The 18,843-nt window shown below is 43.5% G+C and overlaps 1 pseudogene; it reads right to left on the reverse strand.

Moving 5' to 3' along the window:
• Nucleotides 1-14,266: 14,266 nt before the first annotated feature.
• On the reverse strand, nucleotides 14,267-15,276 carry LOC116836510 (olfactory receptor 6N1-like; annotated as a pseudogene).
• Nucleotides 15,277-18,843: the final 3,567 nt, after the last annotated feature.

Below are 18,843 nucleotides of genomic sequence, written 5' to 3' on the forward strand. Positions count from 1 at the left end.
GGCATTTGTCTACGAGAAAGAAATTAACTTCAACATAAATGAAAAGCAACATTCACTCAATAAAATGTCAGCACTGTTTTCATTTTCTCCCTCTTCTAGGTAGTGGAACAATGGGCAAGTGGAGAATGGAGGCCAGTGGAAGGGAAATGCCATCTCGTGATCTCCAGGACATATTTGAGGAGACAGCAGGTTCAACAAAACATTAATCTATCTGGACACACATCTTGTAACTTGACAGATGGCAGCAAACACTCACATACTATTCTGATGGGGCTTAGGTACAACAGTACAGAAACGTGTTGGTTCAAATAGTTCTGTGTTTCACTACCTGGTGTGCCAAAGCAAACAGTTTCCTTTCTAGATTGGAGATCCATAGGCCAAAGAGGCCAAGATCTGATATTTTAGAGGAAGCCACAAGAAAGAAACAAACCAAGCAACTAAGGGTGGGATCTGCAGTGTGTGGGGAGCCAACTCCAAGTGAACTGCAGTGGAAATGGGCCGTCTAACTGTATTAAAGCCATTTGAAAGTTTTTATCATCAGACAAATGCCTCTCCTTCTCCAGGCCAAGATTTCATTGTCCTGCAGTCGGACACTCTACATATAGAGATGCGATCTTCATTAAAAACAAACAAAAAACAGACAAACAAAACAACTGCAGCTGGAAACTACTATGTTAGCTTGAAATTGATTCTCTCTTGAAAGAAAAATATTCTGTATAAAGTTTGAAATTTGTAAGAAACGTGCTATTTTCATATTCTGAGAGGGATGTAGAACCCAAACTTCCATTTTATCGTCAATTCTGTGATTTCAAATGTTGATGTTGATTCCAAATGTCAATTTTTAAAAATTTATTTATCTATTTTTAATTGTATTTCTAGGTTATTTTTATTTTATATTACATTGTCCAAACTAAGCTTCTTCTAGCTTGCCTTTATCTAAGCATTGATCTCCGCCATGCATTTGGAAAGCAAAGATGCTGCGCCACCTGGGTTTGTTGGCAAAGAGGCTTAGAACTGTGTGTGCTATGTACATCTTGATAGAACTGCAGCCCAAATTGTTTTATTATTTTCCCCAACGTGACATATAGAAGGGGCAACCAAAATTAGCCTGGCAGAATGCGCATGAGAACTGTCTCTGGACAGATAAGCAATTGATCAAATCACATTCTCTGATCTCTTGAGACCAATTCCTGTTCCCATTGAGATCAAAAGGAGTTGTGCTATTGAGTTCAGTGGGATCAGGCTTTGACAACTGGAGAGGAAAGACCAAACCACTCAAGCAAGGGCTATGTTGCTTATACCACAGGTATGAAAGGCTGCTGACTCATGTGAGAAAGTCATCAGACATCTGATCTTTGTCCATTGCAAGAGAGAACTCAGCAACCAATGAGGCTAGAAGAGTCTCTGTACCATATCCAACTCATAAGTCCATCTGCAAAGGATCAAGGAAATATGAATGTAAGTCATTCCCATTTTTTTCCAGGTGCCCCCGACCGACCTCACCGAGGCCGGCCAGGAGCACTCATGTCTGCCCAGGTGCCCCTAACCAACAGCGGCATAGCCAGGGTTGCTGCCGAGGAGGAGCAGCAGAGAAAAAATGCACGTCTTTTGGTGGCATTTCGGAGGTCTTGCGCATGCACCAAAATGCTGCCGAAAGACAGAGTGGCGCATGCTCAGGGCTGCCAAATGTATTCTTATTTCAGCGGCCCTGCGCATGCGCCGCTACATCCTTTGGTGGCATTTCAGCAGCCCTGTGCATGTGCCAAAATGCCACCAAAAGACGGAGCGGCACATGCAAAGTTTTTTGGCGGCCCTGCGCATGTGCCAAAATGCCACTGAAAGATAGAGTGGTGCATGCGCAGGGCTGCTGAAATTATTCTTATTTCAGGGGTCCTGCGCATGTGCCGAAACACCTCCGAAAGATGGAGCGGCGCATGCGCAGGGCCACCAAAAGACGGAGTGGCACTGGAAAAGGTGCCACTTGGGGTATTCTGGGCTCGGGGGAGCAAGCCCTCCCCCTGCTCCCCACGTAGCTACACTGCAGCTGACCGACCTCACCAAGGCCGGCCAGGAGCAACCAGGAGACAGCAGCAGAAGGTAAAGTATGACTGGTAACCATCTTTGCCAACTTGCAAAGGCAAGGAGCTGCTGCTGTGTAGCACCTCAGTACCACATCTGTCAGCAGCACCCAGGAGATGTACAGTGACACTGAGCTGAGCGGGCTCCACGCTTGCCATGGTATGTTCTCTGCACGGGTAACCCAGGAAAAAAGGCGAGAAATGATTTTTTGCTATTGCTTTCATGGGGGGGGAGGGGCTCATTACATGTACCCAGAACCACTCGCAACAATGTTTTTGCCCCATCAGCCACTGGGAGCACAACCCAGAACTCCAATGTGGGGCAGAGACTGCGGGAACTGTGGGATAGGTACCACAGTGCAACGGTCCGAAAGTTGATGCTAGCCTCAATACTGTGGACGCACTCTGCCAACTTCATGTGCTTAGTGGGGACACACACAAACGACAGTATCAAATCGATTTCTAAAAAAACCGACTTCTATTAAATCGAACTAATTTCGTAGTGTAGACATACCCTTAGTTACCAAGGCTTAGCAGCCTAAGTCTCACTGAAAGTCAACAGGACTTTGGTTCCTAAGTCACGTCTGAAAGTCTCTTACATGTCTTCAAAAACGTTACCCAACTTTTGCTCAGATAAAATGCAGGTAGAACAAGGTGCTTTACACATGTAGGATGCGATTTTCAAAGGTGGGTAATGTACACAACAAGCACCAATGGCCACTGAATTGCTAGAAGAGTTTGGCCTTTTCTCCCTTTCTCTTCTTGGATAAGTTTGTGTCAACAAAGCTTTGTTCTTCATAATGCCCAGTTCTGAATATTTGTTGCTCACTTACTGGCATTTTTTTTAAAAGAGGTTTCTTGTTCGTTTTTCTTAAGTAATCTGACAAAAATATAGCAGCTGTGGATGAAATCTTATTGCTTAGCTCATTGAAGGATATTGGCTGAATATAAAGCCAGCATATATGAAAAAGGGACAGACCTGAGTCATCACATAGCTTGGCTTACATTTTTAATTCCAAGCTTTAACTTCAAATATTAAATTCCAAGTTTATAAACTCTTAATCACTTAATATTTAAACTAAAATCAGTGTTTTAATGGTTACTACTGTCCTTGTGTCATTCCCTATGATCAAATGTGATCGAGAGATCATAAGAATGGACACAACACACTGATCTGAAACACTCGTTGACTCTTAGTGCCCATTATACAGTGTAGACACCGCTACCCTACCCCTCATACAGCCCAGTTCCACAGCCTGAGAGGAATCAGGTGTTGTCCCCAGTGTAAACATATAATTCTTCTTTGCAGCCAAACTAGTCTAACATGCATTTTGTTAACTTTAACTGGAGCAGCAAAACAAAGAAAACAAATGCCTCGTTTTCCAGCTTTGTGGGTGAGAGAATTATAAGTGAAGATTAGAATGCTGGACACTGACGACCTTAAACCAGCTGTCTCAGGAATCTGCCAAGAACTTTGCTGAAAATATGTTCCTCATCTTAGCAACGAAGCTAAGACTTAGCACACATCTGCCCACCTTTATTCAAATGAAGCTCCTTCTGATCTTACAACTCAGGCATTGTCTGTTTCATTCAGAACAATTTATAAACTTGGAACCTAATCCTGTAAACCCTTAATCATTTGATCAATCCCACTGAAACAATAGGACTATTTGAATGTCTATGAATCCCTTTTGTGGTAAGAGTTTCAAGAGTCTGTTCTGTTCCCATAAAGGGAGTTGAATCTCCCATTGAAATGCAATGTTTGGGTACAATACCGTATACAAGTTTAGGATACTGTTCTACTTAAAATTTGTCTTTCAATAAGTCATATATATGCTGAAATGACTCTTCACCCAACTCCCATGTTCCCCATGATGAGATGTGATTGAGAGATCAGAAGAATGGACACAAAATATTGATCTGAAACCCTGGCTGACCCCTACAGCTTTTTATACAGTATAGCCACCCCTTGGCCATCCCTCTGCTGCCCCTAGTGCCTATTATACAGTATAGCCGCCCCTTCTCCACCCCCACCCTCTGCTGCCCCTAGTGCCCATTATACAGTATAGCCACCCCTTGCCACAACCTCCACCCTCTACTGCCCCTAGTAGCCATTATACAGTATGGCCGCCCCTTCCCCATCCCTCTGCTGCCCCTAGTGCTCATTATACAGTGTAACTGCCCTTTCCCCACCTTCTGTTGCCCCTGGTGCCCATCATACACTATAACCACCATTTCCCCACCCCTAACCTCTGCTGCCCCTATTGTTAACTAATGGGAATGGGGTTGCCTTTCCCACTCAGGTGTGGAAGAATGGTGCAGTGAAAGGACCCTGGAGTATAGTGTGAGACATCTGTGTTCAATTCCCAGTTCAACCAGAGGTGCTGAATTGGGCATGTCACATAATCTGCCTTGTGCCTCTGTAACATGAGGTTTTGAATTCCCAACCTCTGGGCAGTCATTGTGAGGTGTCCTGCCATTTTGTTTTTGTGATTTGTTTTTTATTAATTTTCCTAAAGAAACAAACAAGAAAAAATATTATGGCTTGTCCATGTCACCCAGCAGTCTGCATTTTACAGGCTAGCTAAAAAAATTAGGGAATTATGCAGCTTTATAACTTGTCAAAGCAACAAGACTAGACAACACAGAGAAACCTTGCATGTGAAGCGGGGGTAAAAACAGATTTAAAAAGACAAATTGACAAAAAAGGGAACTTGGGGAATGGGTGCAGGAATCAGGAAGGAAAAACAGAGAGGTCTGGTGGAACTGAATTCAGTCATTATTTCAGCATTCTTTATCCAAAAGGATCAAGAAACAGGGTCCAAATTTCTTCCAATTCTTATAATTTCTCCCCATAGCTACAAGCTATTCTTTCTTGAGGTGTCCCATTGTTAATGACTGTGGGGTGCTCAGTTAGGATGTTGCTGACAGCCATGTCATATACCTAGACTGAATGATGTGAACTGATCATTACCCACCACTGAACGTACAGCAGGTTATGAAAATCTTATGGGCTCTGAAAAATCTTGATGTCTCACATGGGGGCCCCCCAATTGCTTAGGCACCCAAAATACATGTGTACTTTCAAACATTTTGTCATTCAGTTGGAATTTTTCAGGGACCCAAGGGAGCAAGGAAACACGATCCCATTGAATTTTGGACCCTTAACCTTCTTAGGATCCCAATGTAAATTGTTCTTCTGTCTTATATTCTTGCTTGGACTTAGTGTATGGAATTGCCTAATTCGAAATGAATATCATACAGTTCCATTCTATTCTAAATATAAAGAGCTGTGTACTGATTAATCTTGCATTTCAGACATTTGCACATCCTCCAGAGAAGCACATTCCCAAAGACCTAGCCAGAAATAGAGACCACCCGGAATCTGTCTCTATAAAACAATATATGAGCTTTGCATTTCACCATTTTCCCTTAATACAATGAGAAACTAAAACCTTGTGATTACCAAATTCTTTTAAAGTCTAGACATTTTCTGACTGTTTTTCTCAAGGCCTCCTTCACCTCTGTGTTTCTCAGGCTGTATATGGAGGGATTGGCCATGAGAGTCAGAATTGTGTAGAAGAGAGAGAACACTTTGTTGAGGTCTCCGAGTGTGTTGTTTTTTGGTAGCAGATACAGAATGATCAGGGTCCCATAGAAGACTGACACCATGATGAGGTGAGAGAAGCAGGTGGAAAAGGCCTTTTGCCTCCTGGTGGTGGAAGGGATTTGTGACGGGTTGTCCCCCCTTTCTGGGGTGCCACCTGATATACTGGAGTCCCACTGAGCCTGCCTGTCCCACCAACCTCAGCTCCCTCATCCTGTCCTGCTGAGCCAGGCCTTCAAGCCTCCTCTAGCACTCATAGAGGTAGGGACACACCCATCTGCAGAAAGACCCAGACACTGAAATCAGATCTGCATGGGAAGAATCAGCTAAGGGATTGCCTAGCACTCAAGTGGACACCCTCTCTGGGTGTAAACCCAAAATTGTATTGTCTTGCACTCACAGAGAACTGCACAGAGAAGGATGAGCTCCCCAGCACCTTCAGAAACAATAACTAGACCCTGCACAGCCATTACAGTCAAACTTCCTTTATCAGACAAGCATTTTCACAGAGAACTTACTACACTACTGTACAGCCTGGTAGGACTTGAACCCAGCACTATAGGGCTATAAGACAACCAATACTCCCCTATTGCTACCTATAATTTGATGAGTGCTTGCAGCACACAATCTGAAGTGGTTGAACACCAGGGGATGCTCTGCCTCAAAGAAGCTGATGGACAGTGGTTTTAGCAAGCCCCAGTTGGCTCCTTGACCCTATATAAACCCATGGCTGAAAAGAGAGTGTCTTAGTGGTGATTGTAGACTGAGAAAGGGACTGCTGGCTGGTTAGGTTTTAGCTAGCAGGCTAGACAGAAATAAACAAAATTGAAACCAGGCTAGATGATGAAGCTAGGGAAAGCATTTAGGAAGACTGGATGCAAACAAGGGGAAAAAAGGTAGATTTTCTGGAACCAGAAGAGGGACCAGCCAATAGGAGGTCAGGGAAGGGAATGACGGGGAATCTAGTAAACTCCCTAGATAAGGACTTAAAGATAGGGGCTATCAAACCCCTGAGAATGGTTGCATGGATCAGAAAAGTGCTGGAGACAGAGCAGGAGCTAAGATGCTGCCTGCTGGAGTCTCATTAGTGGAATGTAAAAACAGAGAACATGCAGGGAAGCTCCTTAAGACTAAGGTGCTAGGTAAAATAAAAAATTAGCTGCCAGCTACCTAAATTCCTCACTGAAGCAGGAGGGCTAGTGTCTGGGGTGTCAACTGAAAAGTCAGGAAATAAAGCAAGGAATAGGTGAAGATAAGGTGATTAACAGCTGAGGCTAATTAGCAGAAGAGGTGATAGCAAGGGCTTGACAGCTGTGTTGGCCACATTTCAAGAGAAGGATGTGATTGGATTGAGTGACTGTAGGTTATCAGATATTCTGGACTAAGTCCTTTATTCCTCTTTCTGTGAGAGGCTACAGCTGCCAAAGATTCGATCATGTAGCAAATACTTCCAAAGGGCAAATACAGTGCAGTAAGTGTGGAGGTGACCATTCATCTGATTGTGAGGAAGGGATCGAACAAATGTTGCAATGTGGAGGAAAACACAGTCAGCGTATGGAGGATGTATTGAGGCAAAGTGAGCTGGAGAAATGCAGAGAACCCAAGTTACTAGTAACATCTCCTGTACAGAAGCTGCTAGGAGATACCTAAAAGAGAACCTGATGTGGGGAAAGGGAATAGCCTGCAACAAATGTATGGGAGCTAATCAGTGGCATTGGGTGAAAGGAGATGATGACATACTTATAGAAACAGATTCTTTACATTAATGATTGATGTAATAAATTGTAGGCCTCAAACAGGGAAGAAAATGGAAAATAAGCCTTATAATTGAAGCTGCTGATAGGTTGTTAGCCCACAAGTGCTTATCAGTAGAACAATTTCGTACTTTCCTAAGCAAAGGAAACAGTGAAGGTTAAGAGAAGAGCAATGACTGTCTTCAGCTGCGATGCCCACAGCTTAATAGCACCCAGGCAGGAATTAAAGACCAATATTTTTTATATGAAAACAAAGCCTGATATATGCATGTAAGACTTGGCTAACAGAAAAACTAGACTCTCTAAAGTTCCAGGATATGGTCTATATAGACATGATAGAGAAATAGGAAAACATGTGTGTGCCTGCACCTTTACTAAGGAGAACCTGAACTAAATTGAAGTAGAGATTAAAAAGCTAAACACTGAGTATAATGCTATTGAGATACCAATACAACGTCATTCTGCATCTCAAAGACTTTATAATGTTTATAACTCATGCAGGAAACTAGAGGTAGGGACCTGAAAGAATTAATTGCTGATGTCATGTGCCTATCCATTATTTGTGATTCTGAATACTCACAACAGATTGTGGAAAGTAACAAAAAAAGGATAAAAATGGAAAATGGCTAGGGCAAATCTTCTAAAAGAATAACTTAGTAATATTAAATGATGGAACCCCCACCAGGTTCAACACAACTGGTGGAAGCTTCTCATGCCCAGATCTGGGACTAGCTTCTCGCTCCATAGGGAGGGACTGCAGCTGGGAAATTGACAGAAGGGAAGGAATGGGTGGTGATTGCTTTCTGACATTAATTATATATCATGGAAATACTGAAAGAGGATAATATCCCCACTTGGATTTTTTCTAAAGCAAACTGGATAAATCTTAGGAAACAGAAGTGAGGAATATGTGACTGAGCAATGCACCAGTGAAAATACCGAGGGATTCTGTAGTAATATTAATAAGGGGAAGATGACAGCTGGCCTAGCTATTCCTAGAATACTAACACAACCTAAAGATAGGAAAAAAAGAATGTGAAACAGTAATGGGGGCGGGGGGAAAGGCATACAAGGCAACAAATAATCCTTAAATAGTGGATTGAATGAAATTATATAAAATAGCTTCACAAAGGACTATAAAAAGGGCAAAAAGCTGGAGAATGCAATACAAGAAGTAAATAAAAATACCAACCCAACGAGGGTCTATAAACTAAGCAAATGAATGCAATCAAGGGTAAGAACTATGTAACACCAAGCCTTCCAGCTGCAGGGGCAGGGAGTAATAAGCTCTAATAACAGAAAAGCAGAAATTCTGGCCACCATATTTCAAACAGTCAGTCAGTAATGATGAGGATCAGAGGATACAAATTAGGGAGAGAAAAAGAACATTAAGGATAAATATTAGATGAAAAGGTGGGATTGGAGAAGAATGTGGATATTTTAAATCAGTGATTCTCTTTTCTAGGTGGTTCAGGAGCCAAATTAGTGATCAGCATTACCCAAACGAGCCACAGTAGTGTGAATTCATTTCATTTACTATAGTAACATATATTCAGATTAAACAGTATGATGGAAAATATTTATAGTAGTCTCACAGCAAAATGACTGACCAAATAGTATTTTATCAACTACAATTGGTTAATAACACAGTGAAAATCTCCTGATTGGTTAATAACATAGGTTAATTAAATCTCAGTGTGTTAATATCATGGGCTGCAAAAAGCCACAAGAGACACATTAAAGAGTCACTTATGTCGAGAGCCGCAGCCTTAGGATCGCTGTTTGAAATGGAAGCTGTAGCCTGATTTAGGTAAAACAAGGGAAAGAATGGCAAGGAAGAGATCAGTAGCACATCTAGAAAGAGGCAGGTTCATACGCAAAGCGGGTTCTGGTGAGGTAGGAGTCTCCAAAAGAATCAATGATGCACTTAAAAGAAGTGCTGCAAAGGTGGGGAAAGCAAAGGAAGGATTCTCACAACAAGGAAAAGCCCAAAAGGTGGAGAGTTACAGCTGCGAGACCCAGAGATAAATATAGTGACTTTACAAAGTCCTAGGCGTGACCTTTGGTAAGAAGCTCACTTGGAGGGACCATACTGAAAGTATAAGTGCAAAAGTAAACCAGATCTCTGGACCATCCTGGGGCGTGGATATAAACATGGTGATAATGCTATAAAGGGTGCTAATTTTATTGAGTATGGATGCTTGGCCTGTGGGTTGGCAATGGACACAGATCTGAACTAGATAACATATCATGTGCCTTCAATACTATAACTCTGTGGACTACAGACAGCAGTTGGTGAAATGCCTATAACTCTTAGAATGAAGCTCCCAGATTTAACTTTTGGTCTAAAGTACTAGGCAATAGGGAAGATAACACTAAGATGACATGATTCTTAGGAATTAAGTAAGGTCAGTTAGGACAAACTCAAAATTCCCCATGTAAGTAGAGAATGGAAGTGGACAATGGATCTTAATGAAAAACAGGGACTGAAAAAAGACCAAAATTTATAGTGATGGGAAAACACTCAAATCACCCCCTGCCAAGACAGATATGGAATGAGATAATTAAATTAATAAAAGAATTCTAGATAAGATGTTAGTTATAGTGATTTGCTATAGGTGGGAACATTACTGCCAAATACACACAGAGAAAAGAACATAGCGGGAACAGCTTCCTGCGTGCCCTCACTTGGACTTAAGAAAACTGTACAGCTAACTAATTTTGTATCTATCTTTATGACTGAGCTAACAGGGATTACACTATCACTAAATCGTGTTTAGATGTGTGACCAGCTGCTGTGGCCCTCCTTTCTGACTCCCTATCAGGGCTTCAGGCAACTTCCAGTGGTGACTCTGAGAGCAGAAATGGTTTCCTAAATGCAATATTACTGCTAACAACAACCAGAGTGGAATTGGATATAACCATTGTAATAGCCTGGATCCTGGTGCAGACAGGCAAAAAATGCTATTAATCATGAATGAGTTGACCTAGGGATCCCTTTAAGCAAACTGGAATTTAAACACCTAATCAAAAGATGAGCTAAGAAAAGAATGGTAAGAACTGTGGGCAAATGCAATTAAAAGGAAAAATGCCAAGAAGTGAGTCCAGCAGTTGAAAAGCTTGATATAATCCAAGGCCCTGAGAGGAAGAGTGAAGTGGCTCTAAGCGGGGCATTGTGGATTATACAGTCATTTATTTCTAATTGCCAAGCAGAAAGATGGCTTATGCGTAACATGTCAGGCCTGGGAAATGATAGAGCCAATCCTTCGGGAGTGTAAAGACTGTACCAATAAAATGAGGTTTTCTAGAGAAACTCAGTGGCCTTAAAGTAACATTTTTTTCTTTGCCACATCTATCAAGAATACAAGGGAAATGGGTCTAATAAAATCGCTCTTCTGCAATTCTTTAAGAATACCAGGAAGGGTGGGAGACTAAGTCATGAGCAAGATACAAAGTACAGTGCCTGGCCGTCATAGACTAGGGAAGTGAGTCTGCTACGTCGCAAAACCCAAGTGTCTATGCAACAATGCAGAGCCCTAGCTAGCTGCCATGCCTGCCCTGCTTCTCTGTTTCTGAGCTGCCGGCACTTGGAATCCCAGCCCCAACCCTGATACCAGGTATTGATCCTCGGCCCGATTCCTGATTCTGTCTCCAGCTCTGACCCTCAGCTTGACTCTTGACCCTGATACTGACTCTGATCCAGGCTTTAGTTCTGGGATTTCAATCTTCTGCCTCTAGTCCTGCCTACCTTCGCCCAGCATCCTGACAGCTAGTCATGAGTCAAACATCGTAAACATGAATAGGTATTTCCCACATTCTTCACAGGTGGCAAATCTTGAATTGCTAACAGGGGCGGCTCTGGACATTTCGCCGCCCCAAGCAGGGCGGCATGCTGCGGGGGGTGCTCTGCCAGTCGCCAGGTCCCAGGGAGGCCTGCGGGAGGTCCACCGGAGCCGCCTGCCGCCCTCCCGGCGACCGGCAGAGAGCCCCCTGCGGCATGCCGCTCCAAGCACGCGTTTGGCGTGCTGGGGCCTGGAGCCACCCCTGATTGCTAATACTTAATTGCTCCAGCACTCTAATACCCCTGGTTGGAAGGTGATAGATAAATGCAAAGCAGGAGCAGTTTAGCACTGGGTGTTCCTGTCTAGTCAGAGTGCAGCTCAAGCTTGAGTTGAACTCATTTCTCAGGGTTTCAGACGAGGTGGGTGAAGTAATACCTTTTATTGGACCAACTTCTGTTGGGGAGAGCCCAAGTTTTCAGGCTACATGGAGCTGTTCAGGATTTGGCAAATAGGACTCTGGTTCCACTAACTCTTTCATCCATCTGCAGAAATGGGATTGTCTGAGTAAAGAGAGCTGCAGCTACTGAAGGGATGAGCAGGTGCATTTCCATCTGTTTGAAAATGGGCTTCCCCTTCAATTTACAAACTCTAAATGTGCCCTCATATTTGTATTTGCTCTGCATGCTCTTTAATACAGCCCCACTTCAGCCTTTCTCCCACTTGATTAATTTTGCATCTCCAAAGCTCTGTAGCTAACAATGTCCAGTGTGATGTGTACAATGTGACTTGCATAATTGCATCTTTTAAGTCTAATGATCCTATGTGGCAAATATTTGAGATCATGATTAAGCACCAGCTTACGTTTTTGGGAGATGCCTGTCCAAAGCGATGGCCTGTAATGTAGTTGCACTGCCCGTTTCTTAGCAGTCAATATATGCTGCTCTCTAGTGGGCATTTCAGAAAATACCTGCCCATATCTCAGCCTTTCAATATACTGCCATCATTTTACAGTATAACTTTCCCATCCTTGTATTGGCGGCTGGAATCTACTGGTCACTAATCAGAAATCTGACACCCTCCCAACCTCATTTCCTCTCCTCTGTTGCCATCTAGTGTCAATTTCCCAGCATGACCGCCTTTGCTTTGCTTTCCTGTAGTGGATTCTTTTTGCTGTAGCTGTTTCTTTCCCATTTGTGGCTCTTATGTCACCTGGTAGCCATTATTTAGTATAATGGCTACCAGCCCATTATTTAGTATAATGGCTACCAGCCCATTTCTCACTCCTTAACTTCTCCTACTTATACACAGTTCATAACATAGCATAGAGGTCCTCTTCTCTTCAGTGCTCTGTCCTTATCCCTCATACACCATTATTCAGCTTCACCTCCTTTTCTACTTCCCACTGTTGGTCATTTGGCACCATAACATCTCCTTTCTTGCCCTTCCAACTTTGCTGCCCAATGGATAGCAGCCACTGCTGCACCTTTCCCATTGCTCTGCCCTCTAGTGGCCCTAAACAGCATAATCACATCTTTCCTCATTTCTTACCTATTGCCTGGTGTGCACTGTTCCAAATATATAGCCCCTGGGAACAAAATTGTACCACATCACGATTGCAACATTAGTGGCTACAACAGCAACTACAACAGCAGTGCTGGCTCTCAGAGATTTAGCAAGTATCAGAGGTGTAGCCGTGTTAGTCTGGATCTGTAAAAAGTGACAGAGTTCTGTAGCACCTTATAGACTAATAGAAGTATTGGAGCATAAGCGTTAGTGGGTGAATACCCACTTCGTCAGAGATTTAGCAGGGGTTTCCCTCAGCCCGGTGCATTTCTGTTGCTGTGGGGTCTGTTTCCAGTGGAAATGCAGAGACTGAACATAGCATGACAGAAGCCCAGTGGCTCTCCAGGCTGAGATTCTCAAAGGGTGTCTATGGGAGTTCAGCACCCTACTCCCATTTCCAAGGGATTTGGGTGCTTAACTCCCATTAGGTCCCTTGGAAAATCTTTCCCTCTGTGCTGAAACCTTACCATTCTCACCGGTGCCCAGCTCCCCTGCCTCATGGAGCTGACATGCTCCCAGTCACTGAGCCAGCACTGCCATGTCTGGCATCACAGGGTTCTGCCTGTTGGTAGGTGCTAGCTGCTTCCTCTCACCATAGGTCACCTCATGCCCCGAGGAGAGAGCCCTGCATGGAGCAGAGCTAAGGCACCTGGAGCAGACAAGACACTATGCCCTGAAAACTACCCTCTTGGGACATGCCCTTGTCACAGTCAGTTTTGGGGATACTCATTGTAACAGGTCTCCTCTCTTTAAATGGCTCTGTGCCGTTGACAGCAGTAGAGCAGCTGGTACCCTACAGCACCACAGGCTGGGTCTTTCGTCGGCCACCGTTTGACAGACCCGCCCCCAGGAACAGCCTCAGTTCTACGTGTGTCCTGGCAAACTTTCGGCTGGGTCTGCACAGTCCTAGTGCCCCAGGCTTGTGAATCCACCTATTCGTTTGCCCAGCCTTCCCATCTCCCACAGCCTGGTGAGCCTGGGGCTTCTGCTTTGCCAGAGCTGCTCCCAGCCAGGCATAGCCCAGATAAGAGCTGTGAAGATGTTCCTGGAGAAGTGTCCAGAGGTCACCACCGGGGCTTGGCTATTCGTGTCCAGCCTGCGTGAGAGCAAAGAAGGTGACTGGTTTGAAGAGGGTTATGATGGCAATAAGCACAATTTCCTGGGTGGCAGATTTCCCAGGTTTAGGACCCCATTTATACTGCACCAAGAGTTAGTATTTTTATTGTCTAAACATCTATTTTGGTTAACTAGCTTTTTTACAGATATAAAAATTTGGTTAAAATTGTGTCTCCACTCCACCTGGTGCCCAGTATAAAAACTCCATGATGGGAACATGGTTATGGCCTCCTACCTTCCTAGTCCTTCCATTTAGATGGATAGCACTGAGTGAGATTTTCAATGGAGGTTTTCAACTTAATTTTATTGGAGGCTGATTGCTTAAATCACCCAGGCAGCTTGGAAAACCTCATGCTAAGTTATTATCTAGGAGCCTCTGCCTATATTTGTGAAAATCACATATTTACTGACTGCTTTGCTCAAGGCTTCCTTGACCTCTCTGTTTCTCAGGCTGTAGATGAGGGGATTTACCAGGGGAGTCAGGACTGTGTAACAAAGAGAGAGCATTTTATTCAGGTCTCTCAGTGTATCGTGTTTCAGTAGCATGTACACAATGATTATGGTTCCATAGAAAATGGTCACCACAGTAAGGTGGGAGAAGCATGTGGAAAAGGCCTTCTGCTTCCCAGTGGTGGAAGGGATTCTCAGGATGGTGGCAATGATACACACATAGGACATTAGGGTTAGTAGGAATGGAGGTAGGGTGAATGCACAGGCTAGTATGAAATCCAGCAATATGATCAGGTATGTGTCCACGCAGGAGAGTTTTATCAATGGGGTGGATTCACAATAAAAATGGTCAATTTTATTTGGGCCACAGAATATTAACTGTGATATAAATAAGACAAAGATGGTAATAGCCAAAAAACCACTGAACCATGATCCAGCAACCAATTGGAGGCAAACCCTAGTATTCATCAGAGCTGAATAGTGCAGGGGTTTACATATCGCTAAATACCGATCTTAAGACATTGCTGCTAGGAGATAACATTCCGTACATGCCAGAGAACCAGAGAAATACAGTTGTGTAAGGCAGCCACTGACTGAGATGCTTCTGTCCCCAGTCAGGAAACTGCCCAGCATCCTGGGCAGGATAGTGGAGGTGTAGCAGGTCTCCAAGCAGGAGAAACTCCCCAGGAAGATGTACATGGGGGTGTGAAGGTGCTGATCATCCACAACAAGCACCACAATGAGGATGTTTCCAGCCATGGTCGCGATGTAGATTACTAGGAACAGCAGGAAGAGGAGAATGTGCAGGTCAGGGAGATCCCCAAATCCCAGGAGGGTGAATTCCGTGATGTTTGATTTCTCCATTCTGTGTCGGCCATGGGTTGAGTCTGGGAACAATAAAAAAAATCCCTGCCATTGAATTGGAAGAATACAGTTAACCATGTTTCATGAATTGATTTCATAAATATTCAGAAAATCCCCTTCTGCTGTTGAGAGGCTGAAATGCTAAGGCTAAATGTAGACTTCAGAGCAAAGTGCCAGGAGTCTCAGTCTGAGAACAGAACACTGGTATCCATGCCAGAGTTTATGCTCAAATTAGAGATGGGGGATTAGTGATGACAACATATTTGGGATTTGTACACTACATTTTAATTCAAAAGTGGAGGAGGCATAAAGGATCAAGGGTTGAATGGTTAGTTATTCTTGATATATGGTAAATGATTTTAGTGTACAGTGCTGCTACACCTAATCCCAAATCATGGATGGATGAAACATTTACTAGGTGGAGGAGTTTGAAGTGTCACGGGTGTTTAGTTATTTTAAGAATATTAGTCATTCATTTTTAAAGTACCCTTCTTTGGCCAAGTCGTTTTTTATCACAACACTGCAGATGAGAGTGACTGTACACCCCACCAGGGAGACATTCACTAAAGGAAGAGTGAAGGTTAATGCATTGTGTGAGTGGTGCAGTAAGGTTAGGGAAACAGTCCCGCATATATCTGGGCAATGCTTTAAGACTACAGAGGCCCGTATTGGAAGACACAATCGAATATTGAAAGCTTTGATTGAGACAGCCAGTAAATGAGGATGGAGGGCATTAGTAGAGCCACATCTCTGCAATAAAGAAAAATGTACAGAAGCCGGACGTAATTGTTATAGAAGACGACAACATAGTTGCTGTAGTGGATGCCACAGTCCGTCAGGAAGACGAGGCTGGTAGTTTGGAGGTAGCCCACAGGAATAAGGTGGAATACTACTCTAAGCTGGAAGAGGAAATTAAGAAGATTTCTGGAGGCAAGGTCATACACTTCTTTGGGTTCATAATTGGGGCATGTGGTAAACAAAGTGAGTTACCGATGCTTTTCTGATTTTCCGTAGTTTTCTTGGAACATAAGATTGTTCTTTGCACAAAGAGTTCTAATAGTCCTTGATCTTAAGTCCTTGCTTCGGTTGCTAAGTTGCAACAAACACAATCATGTCAAGCATGCGTCTTTCATACCAGGCCTCAATGACCTAAACATATTACATGGATATATGGATCATCGTGTGTGTATATGTGTATATTGTGTATATCCCAACAACACCTGCGCAAATATAGCCAAATGCCTCATCTAATTAGTGATGCACATGAATGGATGAATGAAATTTCCATTGTTTCTACATACAATCTAGTGAAACCCCAGCCAAGGGAATGGGCTTGGCAGAATCAGCAGGGAAAGTGCCTCACCAGGTGAGTGAAAAAACGTATAACGGTAGTAGTATTTTATTGGCAGCCTGGATGCCTCCCACTTTTTCTACATCTCTCATGTCTCTTCAGTGAAGCTCAACAGGGTCGTCTTTCCCCGCTGATTCTGCCAAGCCCACTGCATTGAATCAAATGTGTTTGCCAAATCAATGGGCACAACAGCAAACCTTGTGTTCTGGGGGTTCCACTAATGTCTAACTATTATAGACCAACATGATGTGTGTGTGTGTGGGGGGGAGATTACCTCACACCTGCTGCTGCAGTATATTTAAATTTGCCTGTGAAACATCTAGTGCTGATGACTCTTGGAGAAAGACACTGGACAGGATGGCCCTTGGGTCTGATCTAGTCTGGCAATTCCTGCATTACCATGTTCTCCTCAAGTGATAGAGAAACCCAACATTCCATTCGTTCCAGAACCGACTCTTTCGGTACTTCAGCCTCTGACAGCTGTTACCTGGAAACACGATACCTGTATTAGTGACTGTAACACTTTTTGGAAAGATCAATACAAACGATATCATTAGAGGAGATTCGCAAATTATCTATGGAAACCTAACAATTAATCATCTCCTGAATAGGGAATAACATGGGACACCCAGTTCTAGGTGGCTTTGAAAATCTCAATCTTCACCCCTCTGCAATGTCTTATATCTTGCATACCAACAATACTCACAAAGCACCTTCATGCCCTGGTTTGAAGTGGTATAGAAATGCAGTCAGTGAAAAGGGGTTTCACCTTAAGCAAGGACACTGAAGCTGCAAGCAATGAGCTTTTATTCTTCAGCATTTGGCACCTGATGGTCTGTTTCCATCACAGAATCGTTCTGGATGTCGTCATTCGATTAAGAAACTGAATATTCTCAGCCAAAACACGTGCCTCGCTCGAAGACCAAGCAGTGCTGTTCATCATGTGTAAAACTATGCTCTTTCCCCCTCCTGTTTACACCAGTCGCAGAGTCACCTCATTTTTGTATCTTCTCCACGGCAGCTGTGTTCTCCCCTGATTCAAACCTCCAAAGGCTGAGCCTGGGATGAGTGCCTTGTTTTTCTGCTGCAGACAGTATAACAATGTCCTGTATGCAACCCAGCTTTCCCGATGCCCAGAGGAATCATCTGTATCTGCTCCTCTGCTATATGATCATTGCTGTGCACGGCTGAACTGTAAAACAGCGCACCCAGATCGTGCATGGCCCTTACAAGAGTGACTACTGCCTCAGTAATCCTTGCCTCATGTCAGTAGTGTCTTCCCTCTGCTCAAACCATCTACCAGAGGTAACAAGGCTAAGCGAGTCAGTTCGCTGCGTTGGCATTGGGCATGAGCAGTTTCTAACAAACATCACTCAAAAACTGAATGTAAAGAAATTTCAATGCATTAGTTTGCTAAATGGAATTGGCGAAGAAATTCTCTTCTCTCATCTCTCTCTCACACACCACACACTGAATATTTCTCCAAGAACTTTTTGTTAATGTACAAATATATCTTATAGCAATACTCTCACTCTTCACTGATGGGGGCCAGAAGCGTCCAGCATCTGTAGGTTGCTTTTCTCACTAGAGGTAGAATCCAGTCTGATTGGGAGCTTGGGTAATTTCCATAGGAACTCGATATTTTCTACTTAATACACCAGTCTAGAACAGAGGTGGCCACAAACCTGCTGAATCCTTCTCCTCAGGGATCTCAGCCATACTGCCAAGAGGAGACGTAAGTACAAAGGACCTTTCCTCACCCAATACTTTCAGCCCAGGAACAAAGGATGCAAGCTGGTCATCACCAGCAGTGGGAGCCAGGCTAAGGCGAGAGGTACTTACGTGTGCCTCATGAACGACTTGTCCACGTGCTTCTCTCATGCTTTGCATCATGGAACTAACTGTTCATTTATTTTTGATGCAACAGCCCTCTGGCTATTAATCCTGATAAGCTATCTGAAATAGCTTCTCTATGGTTCCAGCTGTTGTTTCCTGGATGTGCCCTATGAGTTGGCCTGATCTTTGATTCTCATTTCTGAGAGATTTAGACTCTTAAGTAGCAGATAAAGTAATATCATTTTGAAACGGAAAAAGAAGCCCCTAGGACTCAGAACGCTGATGCTACTGTGTATGCACAGGGCTGACTTCGTTGGTGAAACCCTATGTTAAAGTAACACTTCTTAGGTGTTCTGATCTTGCTGCTGTCCAATGTTCATACCCAAGCTTCACTGAGAGGATTCTAAAATTCTTTAACTGTAATAGTGCCAGGAGAGATTGT

This window comes from Chelonoidis abingdonii, chromosome 14 (genome assembly GCF_003597395.2).
Source record: "Chelonoidis abingdonii isolate Lonesome George chromosome 14, CheloAbing_2.0, whole genome shotgun sequence".
NCBI lineage: Eukaryota > Metazoa > Chordata > Testudines > Testudinidae > Chelonoidis > Chelonoidis abingdonii.